General features: G+C 42.3%; 1 pseudogene across 1 annotated transcript in view; it reads left to right on the forward strand.

Annotated features, from left to right (window-relative positions):
* Window positions 1-8,800: 8,800 nt before the first annotated feature.
* LOC306982723 (tripartite motif-containing protein 16-like) overlaps window positions 8,801-9,779 on the forward strand; it is a 2,643-nt pseudogene continuing 1,664 nt past the window's right edge. The window contains exon 1 of the transcript in view: window positions 8,801-9,779. This exon is cut by the window's right edge and continues 38 nt beyond it. The product of the transcript in view is annotated as a tripartite motif-containing protein 16-like (transcript).

The following is a 9,779-nucleotide window of genomic DNA, read 5'->3' on the forward strand; positions in this document are numbered from 1 at the left end:
AGAGACGTATCCATGTGTGAGAGACTGTCACGGCTGCAGAACATCCAGAACCAGGAAACACCACCACATTAGTCCAGTGCTCCGGTCTCTGCACTGACTTCAGTCACTCAGAGAAAAGTCCATCTGTGACATGTTAGAGCCGTGTGAACCATCTCAGGGAGGGTCTCCTGGTGGTTCCAGAGTCAGGACTAAACACGCTGAGGCTAAAGTCTGGAACAGTCTCATGAGGATGTGAGACTCGACTCTGACAAAGTTCAAATCCAGCCTGAAAACAGATCTTTTTAACCCGTGACTGAAAGTATTTGATCTGCACTCTGGCCTTTTACTGTAACTGATACATTTTATGTTGATGTTTTATTGATTTGATCTGTTTTCTTGTAATTTTATGCAACTGTGAAGCTTTGAACTGCCTTGTGCTCTACAAATAAACCTGCCTTTCCACACCGGCCCGGCTCTGATCCAACGTTGGAGCTTCCTTTAGAAGAACACGGCTCTCCAGTGGTGTTGGAGCTTCCTTTAGAAGAACACGACTCTCCAGTGGTGTTGGAGCTTCCTTTAGAAGAACACGGCTCTCCAGTGGTGTTGGAGCTTCCTTTAGAAGAACACGGCTCTCCAGTGGTGTTGGAGCTTCCTTTAGAAGAACACGGCTCTCCAGTGGTGTTGGAGCTTCCTTTAGAAGAACACGGCTCTCCAGTGGTGTTGGAGCTTCCTTTAGAAGAACACGACTCTCCAGTGGTGTTGGAGCTTCCTTTAGAAGAACACGGCTCTCCAGTGGTGTTGGAGCTTCCTTTAGAAGAACACGGCTCTCCAGTGGTGTTGGAGCTTCCTTTAGAAGAACACGGCTCTTGGTGCTGCTTCTCCAAAAGGAGCCTGGCCCACTCCAAGACTTGTATTGATTTTATGGCAGGTGTATTTCCTGCAATTGTCTCTTCACTCAGTGGATGTTGTTTCAGCGTTTTCCCCATAATCAGAATGTGTAAGATCATGAATCTAACATCGGTCTTAGATCTCAAAGACAGACTGATTCCCGTTTTAACGCGTCTATTTTCCAGCTTCTTCCAATGTTAAAAAGCAGAGAGAGCACCGGCCCCACCTTTGCTTTTCCAGACTCTCAGAGAAACTCAGGTGCGTAACACCAAAGCCACGCTGCAGCGGAGCGTGCACGTACTTTCACACACCCACACATTCCACTCAGCGCTTCCCATCCAATCAGAAACATGCATCCAGACAGAAACTCATGACCTTTGACCCACATCACACCAGCGTGAGGGAATCATAACGTCAAAAGCTGTTTGTGTTTCACTTGTTCAACACAGTTAACGCTGCTAAATGTTCATTCCAGAACAGATATTTGGACATAAAGTAAAAACAAACAGACGTCATTTATAATCTTCTTCAAGACAAAAGCAGCTGTTTTTGTCTGATGTTTGTTTCCCTGATGTAGGTCATTTTTGTTGCTATTTTGGTTTTAGATTTGGGTAAAGCCAAACTGGAGAAAATGTGCTGGGTTCAGGTGGGGGTTAAGAGGTTAATAAATAATTCCCAGCCTGATTTATTCAGCTTTGAACCCAAAAAACAAGTCAAAATGTGAGTTTTTACACAGATTTTCACTTATTTTATTCCAAAACTAAAGAAGATCCAAAATGGAAAAAAAAAAACCTTTGTTACTAAAATGTCCCAAAATAAAAGCAGACGTTTAAATCTGGCTCTGTCCAATATTTAGATTTGGAGGCTGAAAATATCTGCACTTTTGCCCATTTCTCCAGATTCACCAAACTTTCTGAAGGAGGAAAATCCTTCACACGTGTGTCTGAGTTTGTGAATCCCGACTTGCAGTGTGCACGTGAGACTCATTAGCATATGCCCCGCCCACATTCACCATATAAGGACAAAGACGTGCCGCACGCAAACGCCAGTAAAGGAGGAAATGAAGTGGTCGTAGTTTATTCGGTCGCCTCATTCCTTTAAACATGAAACATTTACAATGATTCAAAAGGGTTTAGACGAACCCAGTTTACAGACTTCCACCAGGAAACAAACATTTATAATAAACAATATCAACAAGAACACAAGAGAAATAAACATGTTTCTACAGTTAATAACAGACATTTCAATATTTCAATCATTCATTTTAAACTCATGTCATTTAAATTCATATTCATCTGTTATGAATCTATTACTTTTCTCACTTTATTCATCCTAAACTCATATATTCTTGGATTTTAGTCGATTTATTCGTCTTTTTGAAGCTTTGACTGTTTGGGACAGTTTTAACTGATCTTCCAGGTCGTTCCACAGATTAACACCTCGGACAGAAATACATCCACTTTTTTATTCTTTTTAGCTTTTGCTTTTTGGAAATGCCAGTTCCTCTGAGGTTATACTGACTTTTCCTGTGTTCAGATTATTTTATACTTTGTAAACTATTACTAATGTGTTTAGATCAACGAGATCATGGATTTTCAGGAGGTTTAGCTCCACAAAGACAGGGTTTGTAGGTGATAGAAATCTGCTTTAGTGATGATTCTTATATAGGATCAGTATTGGATTTGTAATTGTTTCAACTAAATTAACATAAATAAATGTATGTAACATATTTGTTGGAATATTGAAATTCATGTTACTAACTCCAGATACATGCATATTTCTCCTCTGTTTGACACTTGATATTGTTCATTATTAATGTTTGTGTTTTGTTTTTTCTCCCGTGGAAGTCTGTAAACTGGGTTAGGCGTAATAAGTTTTCACTTCAGCCTAAACCCTTTCGATCATGTTGTACACAAAGAATTTGAAATGTTCTTATAACGTTTAAAGAAATGAACTGACCAAATAAACTACTACTACTACAGTCGCAGAGAGTCTGCAGGTTTAACAGAACATTCAGCTTTTATACCAAGGAGCTGATCTATAAGGTCTACATCAACATCTTTACCAAACAGAAAACAAATGAACATCCTGTTTCAGATGACTACTATATAAATTAACGACTACTGTATAAGTTTACAACTACAATTGCTTAATTAGAAACCTCCTGAACTAGGTCAGCCCATGGTCAACCCAGGGCAGCAAGCAGGTCACATACCTAATTTTATAACTTTGTAAACCATACAGTTGCTCTCACACTTTAAGCTAAGAACATATTATATTTAGAAAACTGAAAACATGAAGACACATATTTCCACATTCCTCCCTTTGGTCACATTTAAACACATGTGATCACACAAAGCAAAACATTCTCAAAAAGCACAGAACTACTTATTTAGGGACAAAGATCAATACAAAACCATTGAATATGACACCATTGTGACGCCACTGAACAGCTTTTGAAATCAGTATTCAGATGGAACTTCACTTCATTCATGAGTGATATTCACGTCTTAGACCTACATTACACCGCTTAACTTTTGTTTTCTTATCATTTCTAGTTACTTCGATCAAAAAGAGTCATCATTATTTCTACAGAAAGAAAATGAACTCTCATTTTTGGCCTCTCCTTTTCGACAATTGCAACTGATTCCGTGTGCACCCAGAATGGCAGCAAATGTCCAAAATTGGGCAATATTCATTTATTTGCATCTGTTCAAGTGGGCAAGTTTAACCATTAATTGAAATATGTTGAAAATTACATCTTTCCAGTGTACGATACATATGAACATGGCAGTGGTGTGGTAACTTGGACTTCATTTTTGGGGAGTGTCTAAAATTCCTCTCAAGAAGTTTCATGTGAATTAATAAAAATTCAAAGTGTCGCTATCAAACATTTTTAGATTTTGAAGAGTATTCATTACAGGATCATTACAGAGTCACAACTATGACTTAAGGTGTGTTTAACAATGGTGATAGATAATCAAATTTACTTTATTACAGAAGGTATTTTGTTTCTCAGTTTTAGTACAAACCTATGCTTCTTCTTGCTCTGTGTCGCACCTGCTACATTATTTGAGCTTTGGGGAAAACAAGGACAGTAGCTTTTTGTGAGCTTGTTTCGGAATTTGAAAAGATAATTGACCAAAATGAACATTACTCCCCCTTTTTCTTTTGGCTCCTCCCTTTGGAGTCACAGATGTGGGTTGTATTGAGCAGCCTCCTTCATCAGAGCCAGGGAAGAGGCGTGTGAGTAATGTCAGGGAGTTCAGCTTCCCTATGGCCTTGTGTATGAAACTGTTCTTCAGTCGGCTGGACCTGGCCCGTAGATTCCTTAGTCTACTCCCATAAGGCATTACCTTGAAGAGACTATTGTATGGCTGCCTATGGTCTCTTACAATTTTTACAGCTTTACGGGTGACACGGGTGGAGTACATGTCCTTATTGTAGGGGCGAGGGGCTCTGCAGATCTTCTCCGCTGCTTTTGCGATGCGCTTGAGGCTCCTTCAGCAAGAGGTAGTACTGGCGCCGTCAGTCCTTTGTTTCAAGGTGAATGAGGGCTGTATGAAGAGCAGTGGAGATGGCATCTTCAGTTGAGCAATTGGACAGATAAGCAAACTGATATGGGTCCAGTGTGTCAGGGAGATCAGACTTAATGTGGTCCATGACGAGCCACTCAAAGCACTTCATAAGAACTGGAGTGAGTGCTACTGTGCGGTAGTCCTTGAAGCATCAGGGTGGTGACTTCTTTGGCGCTGGAATCATGGTCGTTGCTTTGAGACACCTTGGAACCACAACATGGGCATGGTTGTCGTGGTGTCCTTGGCAGCCATTTTTGAGTCTTCATCTACAAAGTATTTCCTTTGAGACATAATCTGTGTGAGCTGTGAACTTCATGACAGCTGATCTGAATGATTGGACAACCTCAAGTTGTCTGCTCAGTTCTTCATGTTTGATTGAAGATCCATCTACATGTTTAAAGTCATTTCTAGTCCAGCCGGCGATAAACAGTATAACAGCTTTATGCTGCATCAGAGTGGCTTCATACATTTGTAAAGCAGCTGTTATTGCAGCAAACAGAGCCGATACATGAGTCAGATGTGGAGCTCCAGCACTTGAGGTTGATCGAGACATAACTGTTGAACCACTGCATATAAGGATATTATGGTATGCCCATCTTGTGCTCAGTAAGAGCAACCGTCACAGAATAAAGTCATATCTGGATTTGTATCTGGATTCAGCAAGTCTGTTCTCACATTTAGTTTCAGTCTTCTGTTGTGGTTGTAAGACTCCCCAAGAACTCCACTTCTCAAAGTGTAATGGCTGGTATGCCATTTGATGATTTTACGTCATACACCATTGGCAAACAGCTGTAGTGCTTAGTCCTTGTTGCTCTTACCCTGCACCATCTTTAAGTGTGGCTTCATTGTTGTTATTGCCGCTTTGGGTGTCATCTGAGGATGGTCTAGGCAAGGATACTCAAGATCCAAGGGGCAAAACAGGAACTCCCTCATATTGAGGAGATTTGTCAGGAGATGTCATCAAGGCTTTGTCATTTGCTAATGGTTCCTTTCAAGCAACTGTGACACTAGTACAATGGACATGTTCACATTCTCCAATTATTTAGGCTAGTTTTTGTTTTCTTCCAGGCAGTCAAAACAGAGGTTTTATACATGACCTGCCCTCAGTGATAGTCCACATTTTTCTTCCACTGTCCTTTAGGTGTAGGTTCATATTTTCTACCAAAACTCTCTTCTATATTTTAGCATGGTGAATTAGGACATTGTTGTCGTTTGTCCTACAGTTTATCTAAAATGGATTTGGTTAGTTTTTTCTCTTCATCTCATCCAGTTGAGTCGAATAGTTACTAAACTCAAAAATGAACAAAGGTTAATGCACAACACAATGATCAGGTGAATCAACATTACAACACAGTCTAGGCCTGATTTGTGTCTCTAAACGCAGACGATAGCTTGACATTTTGCCTCAGTAGGAGCACTTTGTGATCTTGCCACTCCAGACTTAGCACATTTAAGTGGGTGGAGACACACATTTTCCTCCAACCAGATCGACTCCGCCTCCAGGAGAGTGGTTGTGTGGGAGTGGGGGGTGAACATGTGCTTTTGTTTTGCTTCGTGTTCACGCCGAGCGCGGACGCTGTAGCTCTTTTTCTCTGGAGACGTGAACATGGTTTAGCTCACGATGGGGTAAATAAAGTTTTTAGTTTGACCTGTGAGAGCCTAAGGCTTAAGAAAGAACGCAAGACAGCGCAATGTAAACCAGGAAGTGAATGTCAGCCGTGTTTCCATCAGTGCAGTCGCCTCCTCTTGTGACGCCCCCTCACAGGTGGCGGAGGCCAATGGCACATATAGCGCCGCCCCGTGCGCCGCCACAAGATCTGGCCCTTTATGTTTATGCCGACTATTTAGGCTTCTGTCCAAATGTTTAATTTCAGTGGGATTTTCCAAATTAAAAAGGTCAAAAAGTTTCTTATTAATTAGTACTATTTTCTTGTATTTTTTTACGCTTCTTCTTTTTAGATCTTATCTGTAATTAGTAGCCATTAGTTTAACATACAAATTGACACAAAAAAGTGAAAAGGAAAATAAGCAAAGTAACAAATTAAAGATGGCCCAGATGCGCCAGCCAAAATCAACAAAAAGACATGTTCACCGGCCAACTGCTATGCAGCCATAGAGGCCGATCCCACGTCCAAACTAATGGCCAAAAAATTCCACAACTAACATTAATGCATATATAGTTTTTACACACGTCTACATTTTTTATACTTTATCTGTTTTACTTTGTTCAGAAAGCATAAAACTAACTGAACATAAAACTATTTTTTATCTATTAAGTCACCACAAACACCGACACAGTAGACATTAAATAGAACAAAACAATACAAAAAGCACGATACATTTCACAGAACGAAAACTCAAGACTAAAACAAGACGGGACAAGACAAATACAAGACAGACAAACAACGAGACAAGACATACAAGTCCGTGTACTAAAATATCAATTGCCCCACATTTTAGAAAACCCTTCTTAGTTTCCTTATAACTCCCACTTTTTTGGGGGGAAAAAGGATAAAAAGGTGCCCTGCTCATGGCTGTATCTACCATTGAGGTCACCGAGGTCCGGACCTTGTCACCTAAAACTTCAGGGGGTGCACGGCTTCACCCACTGCCCTGGGGCAGACTGATGGAAGCGAGGAAACCAGTCTGCGCCATCTGCATGTCCGACCACCATCCACTCACTCACTACATTCACTCAGGCTTCCTGGTCCCAAACGGTGCAACAAAAAGCAATTTTTGAAAACAGCTTAAGGATGAGACAAAAGTGTTTTTGATCACTTAAAATACAGGAAAATACATCTGAATCATTAAACAATTCCTGGGGGAGGACCCGCAGACCCCCCGGTTTCAAGTATTATCCGGACCTCACTCTTTTTTACATCCTGGCTACGGCCCTGGCCCTACTTACATTTTCCTGTGGTTTTCTTATTTTCATACTTTTTTAGCGAAAAAGCATGAAAACGACAAAACAACTACGACTAACAAACTACCTTCAGGCTTTCACAATATGAGCAGCATTTTATGCCCTCGGGATATCCTTCTCATTATCTGGCATGGGATGCCACCCAATGTTTCGAACACCTAGTATACTAAACTTTTCTCTTATTTAACTGCGCACATACTCTTACCACTTCACAAACATATGATAAAACATCTAAAAGAACAAAACAAACAAACATAGAGTGTGGCCAACCATTCAAAACAATTTTAGATTAATCAAATTTGCAGATATTCTATAAAAAAGGTTTCTGCATTACCTGTTAGAGGAGCGCGCTCTCTTTTGAATGAAGGTCGAAAAGGCAACACGGAGACTCCCTGCGATGGCGTCACTTATCAGGCCTGAAATCAATCGTCGTGGGTCTTCTCGGATAAGATTTCAATTTGCTGTTTTTCCCCCGGCCAATGCACCAAATTGTGGATGTTGTGGCTAACAAAAATGCTAAAAAAATGCTAAAAGCAAAGTAGTTCTTAGAGCCTCTATTAGCACAAGATGACAGCGTGATGACAGTCGCAGAGAGTCTGCCGGTTTAGTAGAACATTCAGCTTTTATACCAAGGAGCTGATCTATAAGGTCTGACTGCGATATAAATTAACGACTACTGTATAAATCTACGACTACAGTTGCCTAATTAGCAAACTACTGAGTTCCATGGTCACTCAGAAGGCCAACTTAGGTCAATAGGAGGTCACAGGAGATAGCAGAGAAACAACTGTTATTTCACTTTAAGCTAAGAACATATATTATTTAGAAAACTGAAAACAAGACATATATTTCCACAAGCTGAACTGGAGATAATGTGTCTGTTCAGGTGAGGGTTAAGAAGTGAATTCATTCAGCCGCTCCAAGAATCCTGCAACTGTAGCAACGGATCTATTTCTCCAGGATGAGCTCATTCCAAGTCCCAAACTAAAGAAAAGTCAAAGTATTTTCTGACTTTCATTGACTCCAGTCGTGCAGAGCTTCGTCATGTGTTTCCATTGTCCTGGTTTGAAGCTGAACTAACCCGTCTGTCTGGTTTAAACTCTTCTCTCTCTGACACTCGGCTCCTCTGTCCATGCAAACTGTCAAACATTAACTGTGACTTCATGTTTCTAAAGTTCATTGTTCATTTCAAAGTGACTTTTGACACAAGTCCATCTGTCCGTTGTTGGACTTTGGTCAGAGTTTTATGATCTCAGATAAAGCTGGACTTTTCACACAGACTTTGCCTAAACTTGATTTGTAGATTTGTTTGTGTGAGACATAAACATGTCTGAGCCGTGACTCATCAGTTTCCTGCCCCTCCCTCTGTCAGACTCAGCCTCGCTCTGAGCTTCCTGGTTCCTCCTCCTCTCACACACTCTCTAAAGTCACACTCTGTTGTCGACAGAGAAATGGCGCAGAAAAGAAAAGCCGTGGACCAAGAGGACTTTTGGTGTCCCATCTGTTTGGATCTACTGAAGGATCCAGTGACTGTTCCCTGTGGACACAGCTACTGCATGAAGTGTGTGAAGAACCACTGGGACCAAGAGGACGAGAAGCATGTTTACAGCTGTCCTGAATGCAGACAGAGCCAGTGCTGGTCAAAAACATCATGTTAGCAGGTGTAGTGGAGCGGCTGAAGAAGCCTGGCCTCACAGCGCCCCCTGCTGACCGCTGCTATGCTGGAGCTCAGGATGTGCCCTGTGACGTCTGCACTGGGAGGAAGCTGAAAGCCGTCAAGTCCTGTCTGCAGTGTGTGGCCTCCTACTGTGAGGGCCACCTCCAGCCTCATTATGAAGCTGCAGCGCTTCAGAAACACCAGCTGGTGGCGCCCTCTGACAAACTGCAGGAAAACATCTGCTCTCAACACGACGAAGTGAAGAAGATGTTCTGCCGCACCGACCAGCAGCTCATCTGCTACCTCTGCGCTTTGGAGCAACACAAGGGCCACGACATGGTGTCCTCAGCCTTGGAGAGAGCCCAGAGGCAGGAACAGCTGCTCCAGAGCCTCCAGCTCAAAGAGACAGACCTGAAGAGGCTCCAGCAGGAGGCCCAGGACATCAGCCGCTCTGCCCAGTCAGCAGTGCAGCGCAGTGGGGACAGCTTCACAGAGATGGCCCTTCTCCTGGAGAAAAGACGCTCTGAAGTGGAGCAGCAGATCCGCTCCGAGGAGCAAACCCAACTGAAACAAGTCCAAGAGCGTCAGGACCAACTGCAGCGGGACGTGACTGAGCTGAAGAGGAACATCTCTGAGCTGGACCAGTTTCTACAGCTCTGTCCTTCTCTGTCCACAGACTCACAGAGGACAGAGATTCAGACAGGGCCCCCCCGCTGCTTCGAGAAGGTGACCAGAGCCGTGTCAGAGCTCAGGG

Source organism: Gobius niger, assembly GCF_951799975.1.
Source record: "Gobius niger genome assembly, contig: SCAFFOLD_35, whole genome shotgun sequence".
NCBI lineage: Eukaryota > Metazoa > Chordata > Actinopteri > Gobiiformes > Gobiidae > Gobius > Gobius niger.